The sequence below is a fragment of the Amblyomma maculatum genome, chromosome 5 (genome assembly GCF_055883805.1).
Source record: "Amblyomma maculatum isolate TAMU_Amacu chromosome 5, ASM5588380v1, whole genome shotgun sequence".
NCBI lineage: Eukaryota > Metazoa > Arthropoda > Arachnida > Ixodida > Ixodidae > Amblyomma > Amblyomma maculatum.
Window position 1 is genome coordinate 113195704 of NC_139348.1, and position 25561 is coordinate 113221264.

Consider the following 25561-nt stretch of genomic DNA (forward strand, 5'->3'; position numbering starts at 1 on the left):
CCAACAAGTGGGGATGGATCTTCTTGGTCCTTTCCCGAAGTCAACTAATGGAAAGCGTTGGATTGTTGTCGCGACAGACTACTTGACCCGATATGCTGAGACCGCGTCGCTCACAAATGAAACTGCCACCGAAGTAGCAGAGTTTTTTGTCAACGACATCGTGTTGCGTCATGGCGCTCCGGCTGTTATTACCGATTGCGGGGCAGCTTTTACGGCCCGTCTAACTAAGGCTGTACTGAACCTTACACACACAGGCCATAGACGGGCCACGGCATACCACCCGCAAACTAATGGCTTGTTGGAACGGCTAAACAGAATTCTGGCCGACATGCTATCTATGTACGTTGATATAGAGCATAACACCTGGCATCAAATCCTCCCATATGCCACGTTCGCATATAATACGGCACTTCAGGAGACGACGCGGCTCACACCCTTCGAGCTTGCTTTCGGCCGTCGAGAGACCACTACACTGGACACAATGCTGCCCGTATACACCGACGAACATGAGCTTGACCTGGACACTGGTAGTTTTACTCATCGTGCGAAAGAAGCGCGGCAGCTGGCAAGACAGCGCATATACCTACAACAGGAACTAGACGCTGACCGTTACAATACCACGATCGCCCCTACCACGATCGCCCCGCTGACTAATCTTGAGACTGATGGCACCCCGTTTTGTGTTGTGGTATCCCATACCAACCTAGCATTCTATCTGTCAGCTCATCGCATCAAGCAGCATTTGCCGCACCGAGACGATGCTGCCAAGAAGGGCGGCAATGACATATGCCTTTCATAGACGACGAAGATTTGAACGGGCGATTCGGAGAAGACAACGAAGCGAAACGGTGCTCTGCTTTTGTGCTGCCCTGACTGGTTGCTGGTGTTCTTGGGTGTCAGAGTGCCAGAGCGCCTTCTGTGTAACGTTACGTTACAGTAGGTTCCAAGCATAACTTAAAAAGAGTGGGTGTTGGTCAGTTGGTGATTACTTACAGAAGCCATTGGAGGAAGCGCTAAAACGACTGCACGAAATAGGGTACATAGAAGAGAATGATACTACGATCCTCGTCCTGTTCTTTGCACTCCTTATGTTCTGTGTGCCTCCATTGTGTGTCATGTTTTTAGTGCATTTTCCATTCCTTCCATGCACACAAATAATATCGGTTAAATGCAAGGGGTTGTCTTTCAAGTCTTTTTTCATGTGCAGAATGCTACTTCCTAATCCATACATCTACCCACTGAGATATCACACAAAGACGTTGATGCATATCTTTGTGCGGTATAACACGTTACGTCCTGTACTAACACTGCCTGTTATGCGTTCGCAATGTGGAAGAGACCTGATTTAGAGACACCTATTGTAATGTCGGCTGTCGTTTCGACTCCCGACGAATGACTAACACAAGGTATTACCAATCATTCAAGAACAAATGTTCTTTTATGTGTGCAATGTTTCAGTTGCAAAAAAGTTTTAGCTGAAACAACCTCACTATTTCATGGTGATTCTAGGCTTCGAAAAAAAAAAGCAAAATAATGTTCTACTACCATTTTGTACAGCTTATACTTCTATTCTATATCTTTTGATTTTCACCATTCGCGCCTTCTCCCCTTACTTATTCCCATTCCCTCTAGTTTCAGTGAGAGTTCAGCTTGTTTAATCAGTTTTAAGGTACGCATCGATGAACAGAACGTCGCACATATTTTAGCAGGAGCACTATTGATTCTAACACTATATTACATAATGATTTATTCAATAAATTTAGTACCGGTTGCCGATAATTGAGTAACCACCTCACGATTCATATGGTGGGGGTGGCTACGAGGTGCGGGGTCTGCCAAAAATGAAAAAAGTACAATTTATCATACTCATTTATTTTTGAAAAAGGTATTAATTACGAAGAATTTCGGTACTCGTTGCTAATAGTGTCGTGTGCGCAGGTTTTATCCTTTCGTGGCGTTTAAAGTCTTTGTTCTTTTTCCTCTGAGGTCTCCATGAGAGCAATCGAATTGAAATGAAAAATATCATTTTTTTAATTAAAATGGGCTTCATTAGATATTTGGGATTGCTGAATCTTTACTTATAGCTCCCTGCCTTGTCTTTCTGCATAGACAGTATTGCAAACAGCAATGGTGCTGACTTCCCGTTTTTTCGCATAGCAAAGCATTTTCCCTTTGAACACTTCCACGGCAGTGCCGCGGCTGGGGCGTTCCTTTGCTGTAACGTGCGATTTATTATTATTCATTTATTCTGAATCAGCAGCTCTGTATTAATACATTCACTATTCGTTGCAAGGATTGTTATGTGTGCAGTGGTTACCCTTACGCGGCTTTTGATCTGTTTGGTCTATTTCCTCGTCCATGGCGCGCATTCTTCGTCTTCACGGTTGTTTGGTCGCAGTAACCATATATGAACTGAGACGTCATAAATATGCAATTGTGTGCTGTGTGTAGTGCGGAAACAATAAAAGTTCTACCTACGGAGTGCTCGTTTTTCTTCTCTTTATTTCAAACAGCCACTCTACCTGTATTAAAATCGATATAAGACCCCACGCTTCGCTATTCTGGACCAGCGCAAATGCCACAAAATGACTCACCAGACACATACATGTACCAGCCACTTTATTACACGTTTAATTAGGATCTTTCTAAGTAGTTTTCTGCTTGAAGTGTAAAGAAATGGGAAGGTTATCTTCGCTTTGGGTTACAAAATACGCAAGTAAGAGGTAAATATGGAGTTCGGATGGCAAGTGAACCTTTCATATCACCCGATAGACTCTTTATAAGATGATTCGAATCAAAATGAAAAATATCATTGGCTTATAAAAAAAGTACTTCATTAAATATATGGGATTGCTACAGCTTCACTTGAACCTCCCTGACGTTTTTTTTTTTCAGCATTGATAGCATTTTAAACAGCAACCGAACTTATATCTTTTCAGCTGACCAGCCCATTTCCAATTGTGAACATTGCCCCTGCGATAAAGCAGCTAAGCTCTATTTTCGTAACCATGGATGCGGAATAGAATCCAGTCTCGAGTGTTGATCAATTTAAAGATTTTCAGCTTGAGTGGTTAAGGACAATTTTCTACGCTGTGCCTAAAGAATGTGCTACCTTTCGCATTAGTGTTATCTGAGTATCTAGTGGTATCTGAGTATCTGGTGTCGTTAGAGTTTGCCGTACATGTAAATAAACTCTAACGATGATTTTTAGAGTGTTCCATGCAACATGTGCAATGTGTATAATTTATTGTGTGAATGTGTGCAATGTGTGCAATGTTTCGTGATAGAAAAAGCAAGAAACAATAAGGAGACTTAAACCTACATTTTTTTTGTAAAACTATCAATTACAGGTAAAATTGTCACGTGAAAATATAAGGAACCTGAGTTGGCGCCCACCAGTGGTGGTTTGCTGGCACTCTTTTGGCAGCTTTTTTGTATACTCAACTGACCATGCTCTTATAGACGAGCTATACTTCCTCACCCTGTTATGTAACTTTGGTAGCACCGACAACCTCAACTTGGACACAGAGTAGCTCGGTTCACTTGCTTGTGAAACGTTTTTTTTTTCCTGCATCAAAGAAGGAGATTGCGAACGCAGGCCTCATTTGTCCAGGAGCCCATTAATTCCGGGCCGCTGCAAGTGCCAGCAGTCTCGCGAACACTGCAGGTCAGGTGTTTTTGGTCCCCGGCCGACAAGCACCTGAGGAGAAAGGCCTACCATGCCTCTCAGGAAAGAGGGAGGGGAGAGGGCGATGAAAGCGCGGACTAGATTGGCATGGCCTCACCATGTGGGACATATTACAATGACTCTCTGGGAAGTGCGGGCATTCGGGTTTCACATTTACGTTTTAGCGTGCAGCCTGGGCCAGACTCCAGAAATTGTCGGTATCCAGTTGTGTCAGAACGCCTTCTTCGGCCTTCTACAGCCCCTCCGCCAGAAGCGGCTACCATTGGTGCCGAGGTTTGCAGTCCTCAATATTTTCTCTGAACCATTGCAGCGGTCGGCCCTGCTCGTCATCGGGGGACTTGAGGTTGAGTGCAAGTCAGATAAGCGCGCGGGCCGCGGCGTTTGCCGCTTCGTTCCCTGGAAGTTCCTGATGGGTCAGCGCGCACACGAGGCGCCGAGGTTGAGATTTCACGTTGCGGACCGCATTATAAAGCAAACGGGTAGCTAGTGTGGCCATCTCACCGCGCATATAGCTCACCATGCATTATGAATCCGAACTTTGATTCAGTTTAAGCTTCGTGGCCACATATGTGTGAATATTTGGGCATAGTTTTGTAATGATTATTTTTTCTTCCTCAATGCCACTTGTACACAAACTAAGGGTTTTGTTTTGCTGCAGATTCAACCCCGTTTTTGCTTAAGGGTCGAAGCAACAAACTGGCGATTCCGCCTTTATGCCGGCAGCGGTTGAAAAACAACAAATACAGTTTTGTAGGTTTCGCGGCAATACCAACCTTTTGCACAATACTAAAATTCAAACACTGCAGAGAATATTCTATCTTTGGTTTCATGTTCAGGTTGACTGAGGATATTGTTTATTTCTTTTTTCTTACGTTCCCTCTTTGTGACCAACGATCGGCCTCCGTTATCAATTTAGAAAATTGTTTGACCTTTCTGACCGGCGTCAATGATCCCTAAATCCTCTTAGCTGTAATTCTCGGCGCCTATAGCGTGGGTTATGGCAATGTATTCAGGCAGGGTATTGGTTCAGCACCAATAGTATCTCCATCATTAAACCACCAAGGCAGTGACACCTGAAATAGGTGGCAGGAAAAAAATGGTCAAGGCTGGCTGTTTAGCGCAATGTCGTATCTCTCCGTTTTAAAAACGCTTCTCTTCAGATTCTCCGCTTTAAGTTTCGAGCCGTCGTCATAGTCACCGCTGCTGCAGTCAAAAATGCCTTTATTGCAAAGGAGATAATGAATACACAGCGCCTATTGCGCTCTTACATATTCGCTGACCGTCCCTGCACTGGTCCGCCCAATCCGCTGCATCTGCTCCGTGTATCTTTGTTCTGTGCCGAATCAGTTGATAGTGTGTGAAAATATATTAATCTGTTTAGCGTCGTAGCTCTTCTTAGAATACTACTTATTAGGAGCTCTAATGGCGGTAGCCTGAAGACAGTGACATTGCACCCAATATTGTGCTACATGAAATGCATTCCGAGTTTATGTTGTCACAGGAACGCTATATACAGCGGCTCGCTATGCGCATTTAGAAGGGCACCAGAATTTCGCTACTCCCGTAGGAACAGCGTAAATAAGCGTGGTAATAAATCAGGAGAACGTGCGCTTGAAGATCATGATCAGCAAGGATCACTTAAATTTCCTCATTCGCAATCATCTGTAAACGCGTAACGTTCTCGTTGCCCTTACAATTAATATATGAGCAGTTTTTGTTTCTCATTACAACCTTAGCAAGTAAAACATCGGATAGCCCCGTGGATGTGTAACCAAGCTACGTTCTTTCGCAAGAATGAGTAATATTCCTGTAAAATCACTGCTAACAAAAACAGAAAAAGCACTTCTGCCGAATTGAGATTTTTCGCTTCGACAGTAGTGGAAGACTACTACAATGCTAGAATGCCTCGAATGGCAAGCGAACCATTCATATCACCAGTAGAACTTTTCATAAGAGGATTCGAATCGAATTTAAAAATATTATTGGTTCATAAAATTGTACTGCTTTAAATATATGGGATCACTACATCTTTACTTGAACCTCCCTATCTTTTTCTTTCAGCATAAATAGCACTTCAACCAGCAACCTTGCGAACTTTATAACCTTTCAGCTAACACACACCTTTCCACTTGTGAATACCGCCCCTGAGATGAACTAGCTAAGCTCGACTTTTTGAAGCATTATGCTGAATCAAATGCAATCTCTAGTGTTCATCACTTTAAAGATTTTCAGCTTGAGTGCTTAAGGACAATTTTTTACGCTGTGGTTAAGCATGTGCTACCTTTAGCATCAGTGTTATCTTAGTAACAAGTAATGTTACAGTGTGCCCTACATGTCAATCAGCTCTTCCGATCATTTTAAGCGATCCATACATATCCTGCAATGTGCATAATTTATTGCACGAATGTGTGCAATGTTTCGTAATATATGGAAAAAAGCAAGAAACTATAAGGAAATCTCAATATACAAATTACTTTTAAAATTCTCAACTAAAGCTAAAATTGTGACATAAAAAGATAAGAAATCTGTGTTGGCGCCCACCAGTAATGGCTTGGTAGCGCCTTTTTGTCAGCTTTTTTGTCAACCCAAATATACATGGTGTTATGGGCGAACTATATTTCCTCACCTTATAACGTTATTTTGATAGTACCGCCAACCTCAGCTTGTACACAGACTATCTCGGTTCACTTGCTTGTGAAACGTTTTATTTCCTGCATCAAAGAGGAAGATGGTGCTCAATGGCCTCAGTTGGCCACCAGCCCCAGTCCAGGCCACCGCAAGTGCCAGTAGTCTGTTGAACACGATCGTTCAGGGCCTTTGGGCCCCACCGATCAGCACCCGAGATGTATGAGATTTTTTGTGAGAAGTCTCAGGCTCTCAAGTCTAACAATTTGCTTTCGAATGAATGATTCATGTGAATGCGCATAAGATTACTCTTCGCCAGCCGTCTCCTGGCGCCCGAACATCATTTCCTTGCTTTGAACCTAGCAATCGTGGTATTGATAGTAGTACAGCATGCAAATTTATTCTTGCTTTATCACGAGGCAAAAGCGCATATGGCGGCGACTTGCACGAATCCTCGCTCAATAAAATCTATGTTTTGTATCCAGCCCATTTTGATGCCGTGCCATCCTTATTACGATATTTCAGAAGCTGCTAAGGTAGGAAAGCGGTTATTAAATAACGTGAATTTCGTTTCGTTGAGACCGTTTTTAAATTCTTTTTCAGTGCGAAGACGAGATAGGCCAGGCAACAACCTTGCACCGAAGTTATGATGTGTGGAAGGTATAGATGCTCGATGCTGCACTGGGGTGGTCACTGTTTGAGGCAGATGTGAATGTGAGACGGTAATCAACGCCACAAAGTAGGCTGTGTGCGGGCACTTCGGCACGGTCGGAAATCATCTAGGTACTGAAACCGTCTACCGGCTTTGGGCGTCACAGCTCGTATTTAGTCTATTATGGATGAAATATTTCGCCGTTGTTGTGAGCTGAGTATATATGTTCCCCTGTAGACTGCTGCTCTCACAATTTCCTTCGCTTTTTGGCTACCTAGACGTTTCCTGAAAGAATTCATTGGGTAAATATATAGCGCAATTTTGTGTTCCATATTGCAGTTATTGCAATGGTATGAGTTCGTTTTATGCTTTTTATAGCAAGTGAAAAAAAAAAGAATGAAATTTCTCGTACTCCACTCAATATCAAATTAGGTTGAAAGTTGTTATAGGCTCATGAGGCCGAAAACGATATATGCGTTCACGGAGGGTGGCACAGCGTTACCGTCCAAAATGTATTGATTCATGAGTAAAATAATGGTTGTAAGAGGTAGCAGGTGAAGGATGTGTCTTTGTAAAAACTTTCGTTGATGTGAATTCATTAGTTTTTCATTTAGGACCAAAAATCAATTCCACATCAAAATCGCAATGGACGTCGATATATTGTTCAGACGTCAAAATGGTCATGTACTTCTTAGAGTTTTTAAAATGTGTCGAAAAGGTGCAAAAACGTTGCAAATCGTTAGTGTCAGTTCTCCACATTGCGTTAAAACGTAGAAAACCGAGGCAAGAGTGAAAGAGGAGAAAAGCAGTAAAAGAAAAAAATAGTAAAAACAGTAAAAGGAAAACAACCAAAGAAATAGAAATTAGAAGGTGTGACAAGAACAGCAAACAAAAAATAACAGCAAAAAAAGGACTAATTGAATGCTAAGGACAGCAGAAAAGGCTTTCCCCTTTCCTCTCTTGATATATCTATGTGCCTGAAACGAATGTCTTTATCGGAAAGCAGCCAACTTTGCATGAACGTTTTTTTTAAAAAGTGCCTGAAGATTTCAATGAAGTAGATGTACTGAAAATACCTCTAAGCAAAATGTGTGAAATGATTTCGGACGGAGGCTTCAACTGTATTCACGTTTTTAAAGTAAGGTACATGCTTATATACATATCTGTTTATTGTACTGTACTGTATTGTATTATGCGATGATGACGTGCTACGACCGGCTGGAACAGAAGTGTAATCTTTTCATGAATATTTTGCACCTCGCTAATGTGCTGAAGATATACGCTACAAACAGATGCTGAATTAAGCACCCGGTTGTCAATGCCACACATAGTGTACCACAAACGTTTTGTTTTATTCGTATAAAAAGTTTGTTCAGCAGAAATTTCACTATTTAAAAAAAATTATTCGTACCTTATGAAACCGCTACGTTCTAACATCTCAAACTACAGACAAATTTTAATTGCAGCCTTCGATTTCCATTTGAGATCGCAAAAACATTTTGGGCTGATAAAGCTGCCATGGCCCGTGGCTCTACGGGTGCTGAAAATTCCAGCCCACTATCCGAAGTATTTGTTGAAAAACATGGAGTACAGCAAAAGTACAAATATGCTTGAAATAAACATTGGTCAAAACGTATATGAATGTCTTTTTAGATTTGTATATTCACCACTTTTCTTTAGCTGAGTAGCATGGCTAGTAGCAAAAATTAAATACGAGGCCGAATGAATTTGTAGGTATAATTTTGTTGAGCTTCGGGATGATTTCTGCGCAAGCAGCGTCAGTAAAGGACGCTGGCTATCTCATGATAGGCACAAAATAGTAGTGCATCCACACGGATATTTGGGAATAGGGTTCGAGGCTTTGACAGCAAATTTTGAGCTTTGAATGCACAGATAATTTCAAAGCAGTCTGATATCTTGAAAACAGGAAAATCGATAACCTCCGTTCAAAATTTTACCAGTCTGACAGAGAACCAATCTTGAAAGTGCTTTATTTGTAAGTGACAACGACGCGGGCATACTTCAAAAACAATGCCAGTGTCTTATATAAGCTCAGCGCAGAGAGTATTCATATTTGTGGAAATATGGTTCCTGTCACGCTGAACTACCTAATGGTATTCGCCATGGCTGCATCTGTGCTGCACGCGCAGGACACAATCGGCGTTAAAAGGTATTTCTTTCAAGGTCCGAGGTCTCTTATCAGAAGTCTCACCGTTTCATTTTTCATTTCCCGCTTAATGATGTATTTTTGTTACCTACGTAAAGATCCAGAATTTTCCCAAGTTTTTGGCCCATTAAGTAGCCGATATTTCCCCTGTGCCATTACAATTGCACGTAATCGTATTCACCGAGTCAAATATTCAATTTTGTTTTTTCTCGTTTTACCTGTAGGACTTACTTTACAATCTTATATCTACGATGGATATGTTACAGAGCAGCTGCGTTTATACAAAAAAATATTGCGCCTTTCTCCAATATAAACTTGCCAATCGGCCATATCGAAGCTATAACGCTCCGCTTATCTAATAGTCGTCTGTTTATCGTGTTGCTTCTCGTATATGCACCTACGTGGCAAAAGACGCCTTCTTTTGGCCGAACTTTTCACTACGAATGTTTTCTCCATTCGGAACCGATGAAGGTATTGGTCTTACCGAAGGCAATAGTATAGATACGCTACGTCGTACAGTTGTAATATTCGCAGATTTTTTAGATACGCTGTCTAAATAAGCCATCTAAACGGCAATCCACATAGCAGCTCGTGAAAAAAATAATTTAGGCTTCTTGTCTCATCTCATATCAAACATATATACGCTGCAGCCCATAATTACGAAGTCAAAACTGTCATTGTACGTATTGAACTATTTGACCACTACTTCGTCTACAGTTTGCTCATACAATTTGTAAATGCTGTACTAAATGTTAATAATTCCTAAAGAAATCCGCATACCTCATCCAATGATATTCTCTAAACTATTCCTATATTAATAATTGGAAAGGTGTTTATGCATTGTAGCTCTTTTGGATATTCCACTAACGGCTACACCCCTTATCAAAATACGGCAACGTAACATTATTCGGGAATGGAGGACTCGCGAACTGCAAACATCCGTAAAAAAATAAATCTAAAAGTGTACTGTGCAATAAGCTGCGTTAAAATTTCGGGTAGGCCAGAAACAAAATCAATGCAATAAAAAAAATTATTAAACGCGCTTATTTCAGATATAAGATCTATAAAGCTATATCGGACATGTAGCAAACTTTACCACTTATCAATCAAAGATATTACCGAAAGCAAAATTTTTGCTGTTAAAATGAGCATGTCCCCAGGTTTTTTTTTCAGATGACCAAACAGCGCTCAAGTTACTAAGCCAATTTTGTCAGGAATTTGCGGATCAAAAACACAACAGCAATTTTTTGTGTACTTTATGAGGTATTTTGCTAGATTTTGGGTATCTTTAGTCTCACTTGGCTAATTCAAATAGCTCTGGTATAGCCTTAGGATGGAAAAATCTCCCGGCATCGAAACAATATCATTTAGTGACCTTTAAAGGAATTTAGATGCAATTAAGCACGTGTTCCTAGATCTTTTAGCTGCTAGTTGGCTGTTGTGATTTCGGTAATATTATTAGTGTAATATATACCCAGTAGGATTTGTACAGGGGAGAGGTTTTCAAACATTTTCTTTTTTTTTTTACATGTCATGTTGATCCCTAGATCGGATTCGAGTAACATGTTCTCGATTTCTCGGAGCTGTAAAGCATTTGAAAATCGGGATGGGCAGAGCATGTACAGGGCAGAGATGATAACCGATGGTCGCTTTACGTAATAAATTTGATATCAAGGGAAGGAGTGTGTAGCTGAGGAGGGCAGAAATTTGGGTTGTTATATGAGGTTAAGAAGGGTGGAGGGGTAAACCAGATGCTGCTAGCACTACACCGCATTGGGAGAGGCCTTCGCCCTGCAGTTGGTATATCTAGCTGATGATGATGACGATGCCATGTGATTATAATACAGAACCTGTCTCGACAAGGCCTTTCTAGACTTATTGAATCCACATTCTGCAGAACAGACGACAGTGCTTTAAAATTAGATTTTTCAGTGTGTTCAAAAAGGAGCTCCTCAGGGAACAATTTTCGACCCTCGGCTTTTATATTTATCTTAGCAATTTAGCCGATGCAGTTGCCAGTTACTTATAATAATACACTGAAGATACGGCTATTTTATCCTGTGGAAATAAATACTCTGATGATAACATGTGTCTGCAAAACTAGAAAATCAGTGGAAAAACATTTCTCGCTGCTAATTAAATTAGCATCATTCATGAAAAAAAATCTAGTATTCACACGTAATACGATGTGAATTCTTCTGCGGTTCAATTCATTGTTCCTTCACACATCGGAAATGTACTTGTGATCCAATTCAATAAGCGTCTTCATTGAAGCCCCTGGTGTTGCTTCTTGTTTGCGATGTTCTGTGGAGCTCGCATTTGTCTCCCTTATATGAAAAGATGTGCTGGGTTTCCTGTGTATTGTCTCTAACGCAATATCGCATGGCAATCAATGTGACAAAATTATTGTTCATGCTTCAGTTACAATGTCTTCAACAATGTGATAACTATTTATAGCCATTGTACTGTTTGGTGGACATCAAAAATTGTTTTAATTTTTATTTGTTTACTGTCAATAAGGACATATCAGTTGTGCCTAAACAAAGATACGAATGCTTTTACCAGATGTATTGACCGAACCTCTGCTTCCTGATGTTCGAAAATATTTCGATCAAACACTTTTGCAACGACGCTTATAATATACAGTATACCTCAGCCCGTTGCCAAAGACCCAAAATCTCATACGCGATCCCTCACACTGCTACCAAATACAAAAGCACAACACCTGAATACTATGTTCCTGCCATATTTATTAAAGCACCGGCGGTCGTTTTACAAGCTAACCCAATATACGGGATTTAGAGATCCATCAGAGCTCAAAAATATTAAAATATCACTTGTGTTACTTTTCCGCCTAAAAGCTTTTTGCTGTTCTCTGCCCCAGACTGCAGGAGCTGCCAATGAATCCTCTTAGGTATGGCAGGATTGCTATCAGTATTTTGTACATTTCTTGCGGAAGCAGCACTACGTTGGTCGTCGAGACATTTCGCGTGGCACAGCGTTGGCCAAGGTGCGCATGCGCGAGCAGCCGGGTGCACCTGAGGCAGCAGCTGGTGTGAAGGAGCGCCCATCGCGGCCGCGCTTGGCCGCACGCTTCGCCAGTGCCGGAGAAGAAACTTTATAAGCACAGCCGGCGTCAGCTGCGCATCACTCTCTTCTTTCGTTGTGTAGAGAAGATATGTGTATGCGGTGTATTATAGCTAGGAGCGCTCGGCTAGAATCAACCAACTGTGATGAGAGCACGGCCACTGTTTAGCGCGTAGCCTAAGATATCCTTTGCGTAACCGTGCAGCTGTTGCTTTAGCAACTCATTTAGGTTTAACCGGAGCTAAACGACTACCAATATTTTATGGCCCAGTCTAAATATTAATGTATACCTCCTCGCCGGCTTGTTGTCTTTTACCGATGGGGTTTACATTTGCGTTCTTGTACTGGACCGGAGCTAAACGACTGCCAATTTTTTATGGCCCAGTCTAAATATTACTGTATATCTCCTCGCCGGCTTGTTGTCTTTTGCCTATCGGGTTTACATTTGAGTTCTTGTAGTGGATCGGAGCTAAACGAATGCCACTTTTTTATTGCCCAGTCTAAATATTACTGTATACCTCCTCGCCGGCTTGTTGTCTTTTACCTATGGGGTTTACATATGCTTTCTTGATGTGGACCGGAGCTAAACGACTGCCAATTTTTTATTGCCCAGTCTAAATATTGCTGTGTACCTCCTCGCCGGCTTGTTGTCTTTTACCTATGGGGTTTACACTTGCGTTCTTGTAGTGGACCGGAGCTAAACGACTGCCAATTTTGTATTGCCCAGTCTAAATATTGCTGTGTACCTCCTCGCCGGCTTGTTCTCTTTTACCTATGGGGTTTACACTTGCGTTCTTGTAGTGGACCGAAGCTAAACGGCTGCCAATTTTTTATTGCCCAGTATAAATATTACTGTATACCTCCTCACCAGCTTGTTGTCTTTTCCCTATGGGGTTTACATTTGCGTTCTTGTAGTGGACCGGAGCTAAACGACTGCCAATTTTCTATTTCCCAGTCTAAAAATTACTGTATACCTACTCGCCGGCTTGGTGTCTTTTACCTAAGGGGATTACATTTGCGTTCTTGTAGTGGTGAATAATGTGTTAGTATGTAGCATTCGACCTCAGATAGCTTCTAGCAAATTACAAAACAAAACAAACAACATAACACTATGAACCAACCATTGAAATTTTTCGACGTGGAGAACATTTCTCTTATATTACAAACAACAGATGTACGATAATACGAGAATATTGAAAAACGCTTAAAAACCACGTGGTATTTTCCACGCACAACCTGGTGAGTACAGATGGATTATATCAAAATGCAAAATAAAAACAGGAAAGCGATCTGAAAAAATAATTTTTTTGTGTTCTATGAAAGTTAATTAGCTTTTCGCAATGCAAATCAATAAAAGAAAGAGTCAGCAAGAGAGTCTACCTCCAGTAAGCATGCTGATATATTTAGGGCCATAAAAACCAAATTTTAAGAAGAGTGCCACAGGTACAACTGCATTTTTTTCAACGACACTATGCTGTAGGGAAGCGAAAAGAACATTTATGTCTTCTGTATACTGCGCAATAAATGTGGGATTGCAAAGGTTTCACGAATAATCTTTCATACAATTATGGTTTTTCAGTCTCTTAACATGTTCAATATTTAGGATTGTACATTACTTACAAAATTTTAAATGCAGAGAAAACAAACATGTCCCAGTTGCCTTCATGAATAGGCGCATACCTGTGAAAGAAACTAGGGTTTAGGTTTGCTGCATCTATAAATATATATTTACTTGTCACTACCGTTTTCTTTTCCGCTACGAGGAACTGTTAAGTATTGAAACAAATGCTGAGAACTATACCAAAGATACTACTAAATAGCTTGATGAGAAATTTTGGCAGAATCTGAATTTTCATCCTTTTTGCCTGCTCCAACCGTGCGACTTATTTGGAGGTAACATTTTTTCCTTCTTCCTGGCCAATGTGGCTAGTAAAACGTTTCCAGCGCCTGAGACTTATGAAGTTTGAAAAGATGCTCAGTTGAAGGTGCTTTGCGCGCCCTGAAAGCCTCTAGGGGGGTGCTCCGGTTATTAAAACTTTGGGAATAGAAATCACGCAAACATACACCCACACACACGCATATATATATATATATATATATATATATATATATATATATATATATATATATAAGGAAAGAAGCCCCAATAGTCAGCGAGGCCAAGGAAAGAGTTGGGTATGGTACTTTATGTATTTTTGTTTTTTTTATGTTTACTTTTGTAATCACAGAAATTAGCAATGTAATCTGTTTAGGGTAAAGATAATTAAACACAGAGTAGAAGAAAAAACAACGAGCCGATGGTGGGAGGCAAACCCACGACCTCCGAATATCGCGTCCGGTGCTCTTCCAACTGAGCTACATTGGCCGCTGTCCCCCCCCTGCTACTTAGGGATTTATGTTGTCTGCATACGAACCTTGAGATTGTTCACCAGCGCCACCCTGAGCCATAGCGGCGGACGTAGAACGTCCTATGTTACCGCCAGCGTCACGTAGAACACCATCAAGAGCGAGGGCGAAAGCTGTGCTAGAACCCTCTTACGCTACTTATGGCTTCAAGACTGCCAGAACCGAGACCCCCGTAAGCTGAAAGCAGTTGAATTAAGGGGAAATGAGGGTGCTCGTTATAATACATGAAAGAAAGAAGCCAACAGTCGGCGAGGCCAAGGAAAGCGTTGGGGATGGTTCTTTATGTATTTTTTATGTTAGCTTGGATAATCACAGAAATTAGCAATGTAATCTGTTTAAGGGAAAGATAATTAAACACAAAGTAGAAGAAAAACAACGTGCCGATGGTGGGAACCGCTCCCACAACCTCTAAATATCGCGTCCGGTGCTCTTCCAACTGAGCTACATCGGCCGCTGTCCCCGCTGCTACTTGCTTGGGTATTTATGTTGTCTGAATACGAACCTTGAGAGTGCTCACCAGCGCCGCATGCGCCCTTTTGTGATGTTGACCCCCTTTCGGTGTTCGCGCGGCGGCGAATTGCCCATACTTTTCGTTGTTTCTTTTCCCTACCTACGTCTCAATGCTCCCCTTCATACCCCTTTCTCTAGCTTCTGTCTCTATTATTGTAAAACCTTTAAGAAACCGCCTGAGCGCACTGTCAAAAATCCTTAAAAAAGGTCTTCATTTCCCCTTGATAAATATATATATATACACATATTATATATCGGGTGTCAAACGTATTCACGGCAGTAAATTAAAGTGTATGCAGCGAGAGGCGCATTGAAAAAAGCATGTACTCCTTGCAAGAAACCTCGCTATAAGCTTTTTCTAGTGATGAATGCAGTCAAACCGGTCCAAATCACAGCATCCTTTTTGCATTCGACTTTAGAGTAGCCTTCAAGTGTGACACGAGTAATGTGGTCTACCTTCTCGAGGGTTGCGTGTACCGTGAGCAATATACTCGGCAAACAGAAACGCCTTTCCGATTACGAATAAATAACCACCAGGCACATAAACGACCACTACCATGTCTTCCTATCTCAGGACATGTAAGCACAAAATGGCGTGCGTTTGACTCCTTTAGGGAGACGTATGCTACAGTCAGGCTACCAAACACGTTAGGACAGGGCAGCTTGCGAGTCGCACTTATAATACTAATTCAGTACCTTGAACGCTGGCATTAATGAGAGTGCTGACAAGCTCTCCTCTCTTTCCAAGTAAATTCCAAACGATGTGATCATTGTCTCTGGAAGCAGTTTATGTGCTTATGATCTTCATTTTCATACACAATTTTTGTCGCACTTTATTTGTTTGTCTAATCATTGATTGACGCTGAACACTGCCTTATTGGGGAGCGCCACCTTCTAATACGTTCATACAGTGACAAGTTGTTTTGATCTTGGACGCTGCCTCACGGACCGAAATTCCTATTTAATTTATTGCGGTGCTTTCTTTTGTATTTTTCTCAAAAACCTTCATTTCATTATTCCGTGTTTTCTTCGATAAAGTTGTATGTATTGTTTTTAAAGAGAAATGTTTGTTTATCCTTACCAATTTGGCTTTCCTGTTTCTGCTCCGTTTTACTTCCTAGGTTTAGTTTTTGCCCGCTCACTGTTCATCTCCTTATGTGACTTTTACCTGCTTTATCTGCCTTATGGTACACATGTGTCTTGTTGCTGCACGCCACCAGTACAAATGCGCTGGAACGCCTTCCAATCAATACAAATGTGTACGCCCATCGAGACTCCCCGTCTCCCTCTTGTGTTGTTGACTACCCACCCTGGTTGCGCGCATGCGCTCTTTTGTGGTGCTGGCCCCCTTTCGGTGTTCGCGCGGCGGCAAATTTCTCCAAACTTTTCCTTGTTTCTTTTCCCTCCCCACGCTTCAATGCTCCCCTTCATACCCCTTTCTCTACCTTCTGTCGCAATTATTGTAAAACCTTTAAGAATTGTAAAACAGTGCGCTTAAGCGCACTGTAAAAAATTCTTAAGAAAGGTCTTGCTACAGATAAACGTCGAAATATATATGTTTTATTTTTTTCGATGTCACTCTCTGATCGCATATATATATATATATATATATATATATATATATATATATATATATGCGATCAGAGAGAGACATATATATATACATACATATATATATTTAGTTAATCTGAGAGACTGCTGAATGGCACATAAAGTTTGGACCCGAAACTGTGACTGTACTTTAAATAAATTACTTTTTTTCTCAAGCCTCTCAAGCCTGACAATTTGCTTTCCTCGAAAGTGTCACTGCGCATATATGTCGCCAGCCGAATCCTGGCGCGGCAACACCATTTATTGGCAGCGTCTTAGTAATCGGTGTACAGACTGCAGCCCGGTATGCAAAATATGTTTCGCGGGGCCTCAAAATACAGGTCGCTCAAGGACATTTAGTGCCGGCGTACACGAATCTTCACTCAATACTATCGGTTTTCTGTAACGTGGCCCTTTCTAGGGCCGTGTCATTCTTGCAACTCGTACAACTCTTCATAAGCTGCGCGAGGCATGCCAGAGAAGGTTGGTTGGTTGGTTGGTTTGTGGAGTTTAACGTCCCAAAGCAACTCAGGCTATGAGAGACGCCGTAGTGGAGGACTCCGGTAATTTCGACCACCTGGGGTTCTTTAACGTGCACTGACATCGCACAGCACACGGGCGCCTTGCTTTTCGCCTCCATCGAAAAGCTGCCGCCGAGGCCGGGATTCGATCCCGCGTCCTTGGGAACAGTGGTCGAGCGCCGTAACCACTGCGCCACCCCGGCGGGGATTGAGTAATCTGGAGTCTGCTCTTTAATGGCCTTTTATTTACTTTTCAGAGTGAAGAAATAAGGAGAGAAGGTGACGCCCTGCGCTGATGTTGTAGCGTGTAGAAAGTGTATACTTCCGATGACCACATTGGTAGTGACTGGTTTGGGCAGTTGTCACTGTGACAAAGCAAACAGCTCCAATGAACAAGCTGTGCATGGGAACTTCGCCACGTTCGGACAATTTGTAGGGGCTGGAAGCGTCCGCCCACTTCGACCATCACAGTCTATTTTACATTGTTTTCTTGGGGAAGGATTTCCCCACTGTTGTGAGCTTGCTATATATTCGCGAAGATGCACCTATTGTCACAATGCAATGGTTGTTTTGTTATGGTGTTTAGACATTTGGTGAATCAATTCCTTTGGCATTGAGTCGAGTGAATATTTGTGCCGCACTGTACCTATTCTTGTTAGGATAGATGTAGAAAAGAAAAAATCGGAACAGCTGCTTTTGCTTTTATTGTTGTCGAATCAATGTGACATTTTATCAGAATGGAATCAACAGTGTGAAAAATGTTATATCCAACAGTGCTTTAATTATGAGTGCATGTAGGTGTACTACCAGTACATTTTGGGAAGAGTGTGTGAAAAGATTTAGGGGAAACTGCTCAGCTCTGGTGACTGTATTCAAGCAGATGTCTAATCATACGTGCGTATTGTACTAAAGCAATTACTCCAGCAAATAATTCAATGCACGTTTGTTGAGAAGGCTGACACGAATGGTTGTTCACCATATATTATCAAAATTTTGCATCCTTCGAAAAATACCCCACTAAATTAAGGCGAACTAGCCATCTGGTTCTTAATGACTCATTTTGTATATTGTACAGTTTTTATTTGGTTCATGGTACACAATGTGTTTGGTAAAAATTTCACTACATTTCTCTGCGAACCTCCTTTTCATTTCTCGGAGTACCATTATATTGCACTTGTCAGCTGTGACGGCCCTATGAGACCGCGTGAATATTTTTGGTTGAAGCACCATCCCTCGCCCGTGACTCTATGGACACTTCGAACTCCTACCCACTTTTCGACATATTTAGTGAAGAACGCAGAGCACACCATAAACACAAATCTTTTTGTGATAAACATGCGTGAAAACGCATCTGAATGTCGTTACCATGCTATATTTTCGCCACGTTACTTCCATACAGTCACTATGTTAGAGATGGCCCATGAATTCAAGAGAAAAAAAGCTTTTCGGAAGTATTTGAGTGTGCTACAGGCAACTTTGTGTGCATGCAGTATGCGTGAAAGACGCGACCTTGCTCTCTTTATGGATGTAACATGAGTTTCTATAGACGGACACTTCCGGACAGTGTTTTCGGCAGCAGCACGCGACATTAATGGATTCCAGAGCAATATTTATATCTCGAAGAGGCACAGCAAACTTCGAAGCAGTGTCATGCATGTTGGATGCATTCAAGATGAAAGTATGAAGAACCTCCCTGCAAATATTTGTCCGGGACCCATAGAAAATGTCTTGGAAGCGCTCTATTTGTACAACGTAACAGTTAAGCGGATATTCTTCAAAATCGATAAGAATATGTTACAAGAGCTCGCCATCGGCAGCATTGATACCTGCGGACATATATTTCCTGTTACGCGGGACATGATGCTGGAATTCGCCATGCCAGCAACAATTCTGCATACACGTGAGACTTTCTACTTTAAGCGCAGCGGCCCGGCTCATGTCTCTTTCTTCAACATCCTTATTGAATCAAAGCTTGGTATTTGTCTACTGCTCGTAGCTCTTGCTACTTGTGTGGTCATCTGTGCAGCGGCGGGTTATAAGGAGACGAATTCACACTTCGTGGAAGTTGCATTTGATTCTTTGATGTTCCTGACGGGTTCTTTTTTTGCAACTTCTACGCAGATGCCTCACCGAAAGCGCTATGCTTCAGCACTGAGTCTCCTGTGCGCTGTGTGGCTCATGGCTATTCTGCCACTATCGAGCTTTTACCGAAGCGAGCTGGTGTCGAGGCTTAGTTTGCGAGCTACACCAGACGTTGTGGATACACTGGACAAACTGGAAGTGGCGCTAGACAAACGGCAGCTCGTTCCTTGCTTCCTAAAGGGCACCTCCGTGGAAGTTATCTTGCAGAATGGCAAAACAAGCAAGAGGTCAATATTCAGTAAGCTCCTTACGGTATACAATGAACATACGAAAGGAGGTTCCGTTCTAGTTGACAATGAAATCTCCTGCCTCTCTTTCGCTCAGGAACGACAGGGCATCTGCATAACGTTCAGTCACCAAAGCTGCTCAATTAGAAACCTCGGATTTGACCTCGTAGAAGCAAGAGAGCCTTTCCATCAGATTTCCTTAACCACACCAGTGAGGAAGCATTATCCATTTTTGAAGGAGTACCGCACTTTCTTACGTAAAATGTTCGAAGGGTCCCTGATTAACCCAAACGAAAAATTGCGGCTCTTTTTCTGCGAACGCGAAGCGGCTCTGCGTCATAGTTCAGACGAACTCTTCATTAAACCAGATGATCTAATGCATTTCTTTTTACTATTTGCAGCTTTATTAAGCGTATCCACTGTAGTCTTTTTTCTCGAACTGGTATGCTATTTGTATTGAAATTTCATTGCTTGAATTTAAGATTGAAACTTCGTTGAACCATTCGTCGTGTAAAGTTGCAACTTGAGTCTTTTCCCGCGGAAATAAATAGTGTTTGTTGTTTTTGCTAATAGATTGTAAGGTTAGCCTTAAAATGTGACCTTTAAGGCTAACCTTACAAACCTTACCCGCAACTTCCACTATTAAGGGTAATGTTCTGCCAGGAGTTCTCGTCCAATATTGGTCCAGCATTACAATAATAAGTCAGTTTGCTAGTGGTTATCTCAGATGTCTTAAGAAACAGTACCATTCGGAACTGGACTGCGCTTGCTCAGAATAGCAGTAGCTGCCGGTCTTGAGCTGATAATGGCGTTCATTTCTTCCTGTTCAAAGATGTCTCATGGTCGCCAGCGATATATAATGTCCTGATATGAAAACCGGTTTTATTATTTTGAAAATAAGCCCGAACCTCTTACTGCAATGACGAGAGAAGACTCTTCGAAGTTTTGAGAATGTTACCTCTGCTCGTAACGCAACATATATTCCCTCCTAATGTTTCTCCTACAGCGAGCGCCAGACAACACCGTTTAATAAGGATTTTGTGTCGAACTGTCACCACAAACAAAATCGTCACAAATAACCATGTGTCTCGTTTTAATTCCTTGAAACGAATTCACTTAGCCTACTTATGCCACATTGTAATTTGTGTAACGTTCAAGTAATCAGTATTGGAAATAATCATTTGCACGGGTTTAACCGCTGCTGAAACAAAGGAAACGTCTATATCAGCATATCGGTGCCTTTGAAGCTTGATTCCGTTCTCTAAACGGTATGAATGGATGAATGGAATATAGGAGCGTCCCCTTTGAAACAAGGTGGTAGCAGTAGCTATCATGCTCATTTTTCTCCTTATATCTTAATTATTGTTTTTGTTTAGTTAACTATAACATCATTCTATTTAATAAATTTTTGTTTCTACATTAATAACATAATTTCACTTGTATGCTTTTATGCCACCAATCTTCCAGTCGTTTTGTGCTAGCACCGCTGGTTTATTTACCAGGGCACTGGTGTCTCTAAACCCCACAGCTTCAGGAAGAGTGAGTGCGCCTGCATTGATTTCCGGACGGATACCATTACATTCGAGTATAATGTGGTTAATTGTTTCGGTGGATTTACTGCATACGGCACATGTGTCATCTTCGTGGTTAAATGTATTTTTGTAGCTGCGTGTTCAAAGGCACCCCGATCTAGCTTCAAAAAGTAGGGCACTGTCTCTTCAGTTATTAGAGAAAACTTCCTTTCTTTTCTTTGTTTTCTAGTTTCTCAATAGATCCACACTGCGTTTCCTTTCCATAGACTTTCTCCAATTTTTGCTTCCGTGTTTTTCGCCTGTTGCTTAACGCTCTTTATTTGTTCGTCCTTGTGACAAGCATACTTACGGAATAGTTTCCTAGTTCTTTTCCTCCATTGTGAGTCAACGCTTTTTAGGTATATGTATTTTAATACTTTAGCTGCCCATCTGTTGCTGTCCGATTTCCTCAGGTGTTCCTCACAGATTATTTTACTCAGAGCTTCCCGTGCTTTTAAAGATGCCCAGACTATATCTCCCTGTACCGACTCATTTGTGGTTTTGCAGTGGGCACCGAGTCCTAATCGTCCGACGGTTCTCTGATTTATTTCTAATGCCGATTGCACCTGTAATTTTAGGTACAGAACAGCAATTCCAAAGTAAGCCCGGACACCATAATTCATTTCAAAATACCTTTCAAAACCTGATACCTGTTGTATCCCCACAATGCCTTATGTTTCATTATTCTGGCATTTCTTTGCCTTTTTGCCTTAAGTGATTGCTCATGCTTTAAAATATATGCCTATCCTTCGTTTATACATACCCCGAGATATTTATATTCCGCCACTCAAGATATTTCATGGCCTTGTATTTTAAGACTCTCAATAGTTCAGCCGTTGAAAATGATCAGACCCGAATTACCTGCGCTAAAACTGAAGCCTAAAGCATCCCTTTGGTCTCCGAAATCCTTAGCTAGAATTCGCAATTCTTCCTGACTATCTGCTAGCAGCGCAATATTGTCTGCATACATTAAACCGGGGAGGCGCTGCTCTACCACCTTTCTGCCTAATTTATATGATAGGTTTAAACTTTCTTGTATCCTCCGCTCCATATTTATCGTGTAAAGAATAAACATCATCGCTGATAGAGGAAACCTTGTTTTAATCTTTTGTGCATCTTGACAGGTTCCGTACTTCCTTTCCTCTCCCATGTAATTTCTATTTTGTTATACTGGTATATTTTCTGTCGGAAATCTGTTATCTAATGACCGATTTCTTCTTATTTTAATATATTCCACAGGAGTTCCCTGTTTACGTTGTCGTACGCCTCATTTGTGTCCAGGCAGGCCAAATACAAATGTTTATTTTCCACTCTACATATTTCGATGCATTGGGTAAGCACGAACAGGCTATCATCTAAGCGCCTACCATTTCTAGAGCCGCTCTAAAGTTCTCCGAGTATCCTCTTACTTCCTACATATGGTTGCATGTTTAACGTCACCGCTTCCCAGTCGGAAAAAACTACAGAACATTTTCTGATGTTACGACAGAATTTCTGTGCGGTTTTTGTCGAGAAACCCGTTGTGACAACAGAACATTCTGCCGTAACATCAGATATTTCTGTAGTTACATTAGAAAAGTACTACAGAACTACAGACAACAGAAAAATACTACAGAAAAACTACAGAACTACAGAAAAGTACTACAGAACTACAGAAAACTCTGATGATTACTACAGAACTACAGGATATTTTGTCGTATTTTTGACACAGTTCTGTAGTTTTTTTCGACTGGGTTGCATCTCCAACCTGCTTATACCACATTGTACGGTAATCGGCCTGTTGGATTTTATGTGCATCTTATCTCCTTTACCTTTATGAATCACATTCATTTTACTCTGCCGCCAGTTGTGCGGAATTTGCTTATTTGTTATGACTGTTTCCAGAATGTTTAACATCGTTTCCTTATTTCTTGGACCAAGTTCATTAACCAGCTTGATCAGAATTTCATTTATTCCGGTAGGTGTTCTTCTAGGAATATTTTTTCTGCCTTTTCCAGTATAGATTGGATAGTTTTAAGCTGCTTTGTATTCTTCTATCTTGTGTTGCTTCCTGATTTGCGGAGATTACCCCATCGTCGCTCCTAATTGAATCGGCTATAACGGATGTAATGTAGTCACTGCGTTGTCTTCCTTCGGACAATTTCCCTCGTTATCTAGAATCCGGTCCTGCTTTCTTTGTTTCCTTTTATCTAGCCAGCATATATGGCTCCAGAACTTTCTTGCTCCGCCTCTAGATGCATCGTGTATGTCAGCCATCCAGCGATCAGTGGACTACTTTATTTTACTTTGAACGAAGGCCTGTACCTCAAGTTTCTTTTGTCGATATGATTCCATATTTGGTCGATTTCCTCTTGAGATACCTGTGATTTCTTTGCCTCTCGGTGTTCCCCTGAAGAAGCCCGTCGTTGTTCAATAGCTCCCCTGATTTTCTTATTCCACCAGCTCCGTGGCTTCCTCTTTCCATTCCAGCGGTTTGCTACTTTAACCTCCTTATTTTCTTCCTTATGAGTAGTTCTACCTGTTCATAATCCCAGTATTCCATGGGGCTTTTCTCTATTGCTTCCTCTATGTCTGCTGCTATCTGCGCTATTTGATTGTCGTTTAATTTTGCGCTAACGTTTTGTATAAGTTCCATTTCTTTTTTCATTAAAGTCCCATCTGCAGACTAATACATTTATGATCGCTTCCCAGACTACGCTCCCCTTCTTCGTCTATTTCCTTTTTTTTCACCTGGGTATAGATTCGCTGCCACGTTCGACAGTAGTCAATGGTGGTCTGCCTGTTGCGGAATTCCCGCGTGATTTGGTATTCGAATTTTGTTTATTTATATAACTAGATCGTGTCGCTCACAGAAATCTAGCATTAGCTCCCCGTTACAATCCGTGTATGCATCCAGTCCGTCGATGTGGCCGCTCATGTCCCAAAGAAGAATAATATCGGCTCCGTCTCCAAACTGGCTTATATCGTCACTGAGACATTCAACAAGATCCTTGTTTTCTTGCCTGCATTGTTGTCCTGTTCCTAAATAAATTACCCCTAGCCATGTCCTTATGCCGGAAATTGTTCATGATACCCAAATATGTTATTTACAAGATGATTTTATTGTTTGCCAATTTGTTCCGTGGTGTATCAACATACTTACCCTTCCACCCTTTTTTTCCGTTCTCGTTCTGTTGCACCCTTCCCAGACGTAGCCTTCTATAAACGGCGGATCATCTAGATCTCTGAGATGAGTCTCGCATAGAGCGCACACACCTACTTTGTCATCCTTCAACTGATGTTCTATCTCTAGCCGTTTCGCTCTTTTTCTACCTCCTAGCATGTTTATGTAGCTAACCCTAGTGTTAAATTTCTTTTTTGTATTTTTCTTTCTCGACATCCTCCTTGCCACTTTCTGGAGTCAACCTTCGTTATTACACTTCCTTCTTCTTCATTTCTCACTACCTCAGAGCACGGAGTGATCGCGGAGCCCCTAAAAAAGCTACACCCCTGCCTGGATGGATGGATGGATGGATGGATGGATGGATGGATGGATGGATGGATGGATGGATGGATGGACGGACGGACGGACGGACGGACGGACGGATGGATGGATGGATGGATGGATGGATGGATGGATGGATGGATGGATGGATGGATGGATGGATGGATGGATGGATGGATGGATGGATGGATGGATGGATGGATGGATGGATGGGTGGGTGGACGGATGGATGGACGGGTGGGTGGACGGACGGACGGACGGACGGACCGACGAATGAATGAATGAATGGATGGATGGATGGATGGATGGATGGATGGATGGATGGATGGATGGATGGATGGATGGATGGATGGATGGATGGATGGATGGATGGATGGATGGACGGACGGACGGATGGACGGACGGACGGCGGACGGACGGACGGATGCATGGATGGATGGATGGATGGATGGATGGATGGATGGATGGATGGATGGAAGGAAGGACGGACGGACGGACGGACGGATGGATGGATGGATGGATGGATGGATGGATGGATGGACGGACGGACGGACGGACGGACGGACGGACGGACGGATGGATGGATGGATGGATGGATGGATGGATGGATGGATGGATGGATGGATGGATGGATGGATGGACGAACAGACGGACGGACGGACGGACGGATGGATGGATGGATGGATGGAATATAGGAGCGTCCCCTTTGAAACGGGGTGGTAGCAGTAGCCATCATGCTGATTTTTCTCCCTTTATACTACTTATTGATTAAAAATGGTTAACTAAACCATCATTCTATTTATTAAATTTGTTCCTACATTACTAACCTTATGTAACTTTTCTGCTTTTAAGCCACCAATCTTCCAATCATTTTTTGCTAGTTTCCACCGC

General features: G+C 41.9%; 1 pseudogene; it reads left to right on the forward strand.

Annotated features, from left to right (window-relative positions):
• Positions 1-3803: 3803 nt before the first annotated feature.
• LOC146189255 (uncharacterized) overlaps positions 3804-25561 on the forward strand; it is a 160048-nt pseudogene continuing 138290 nt past the window's right edge.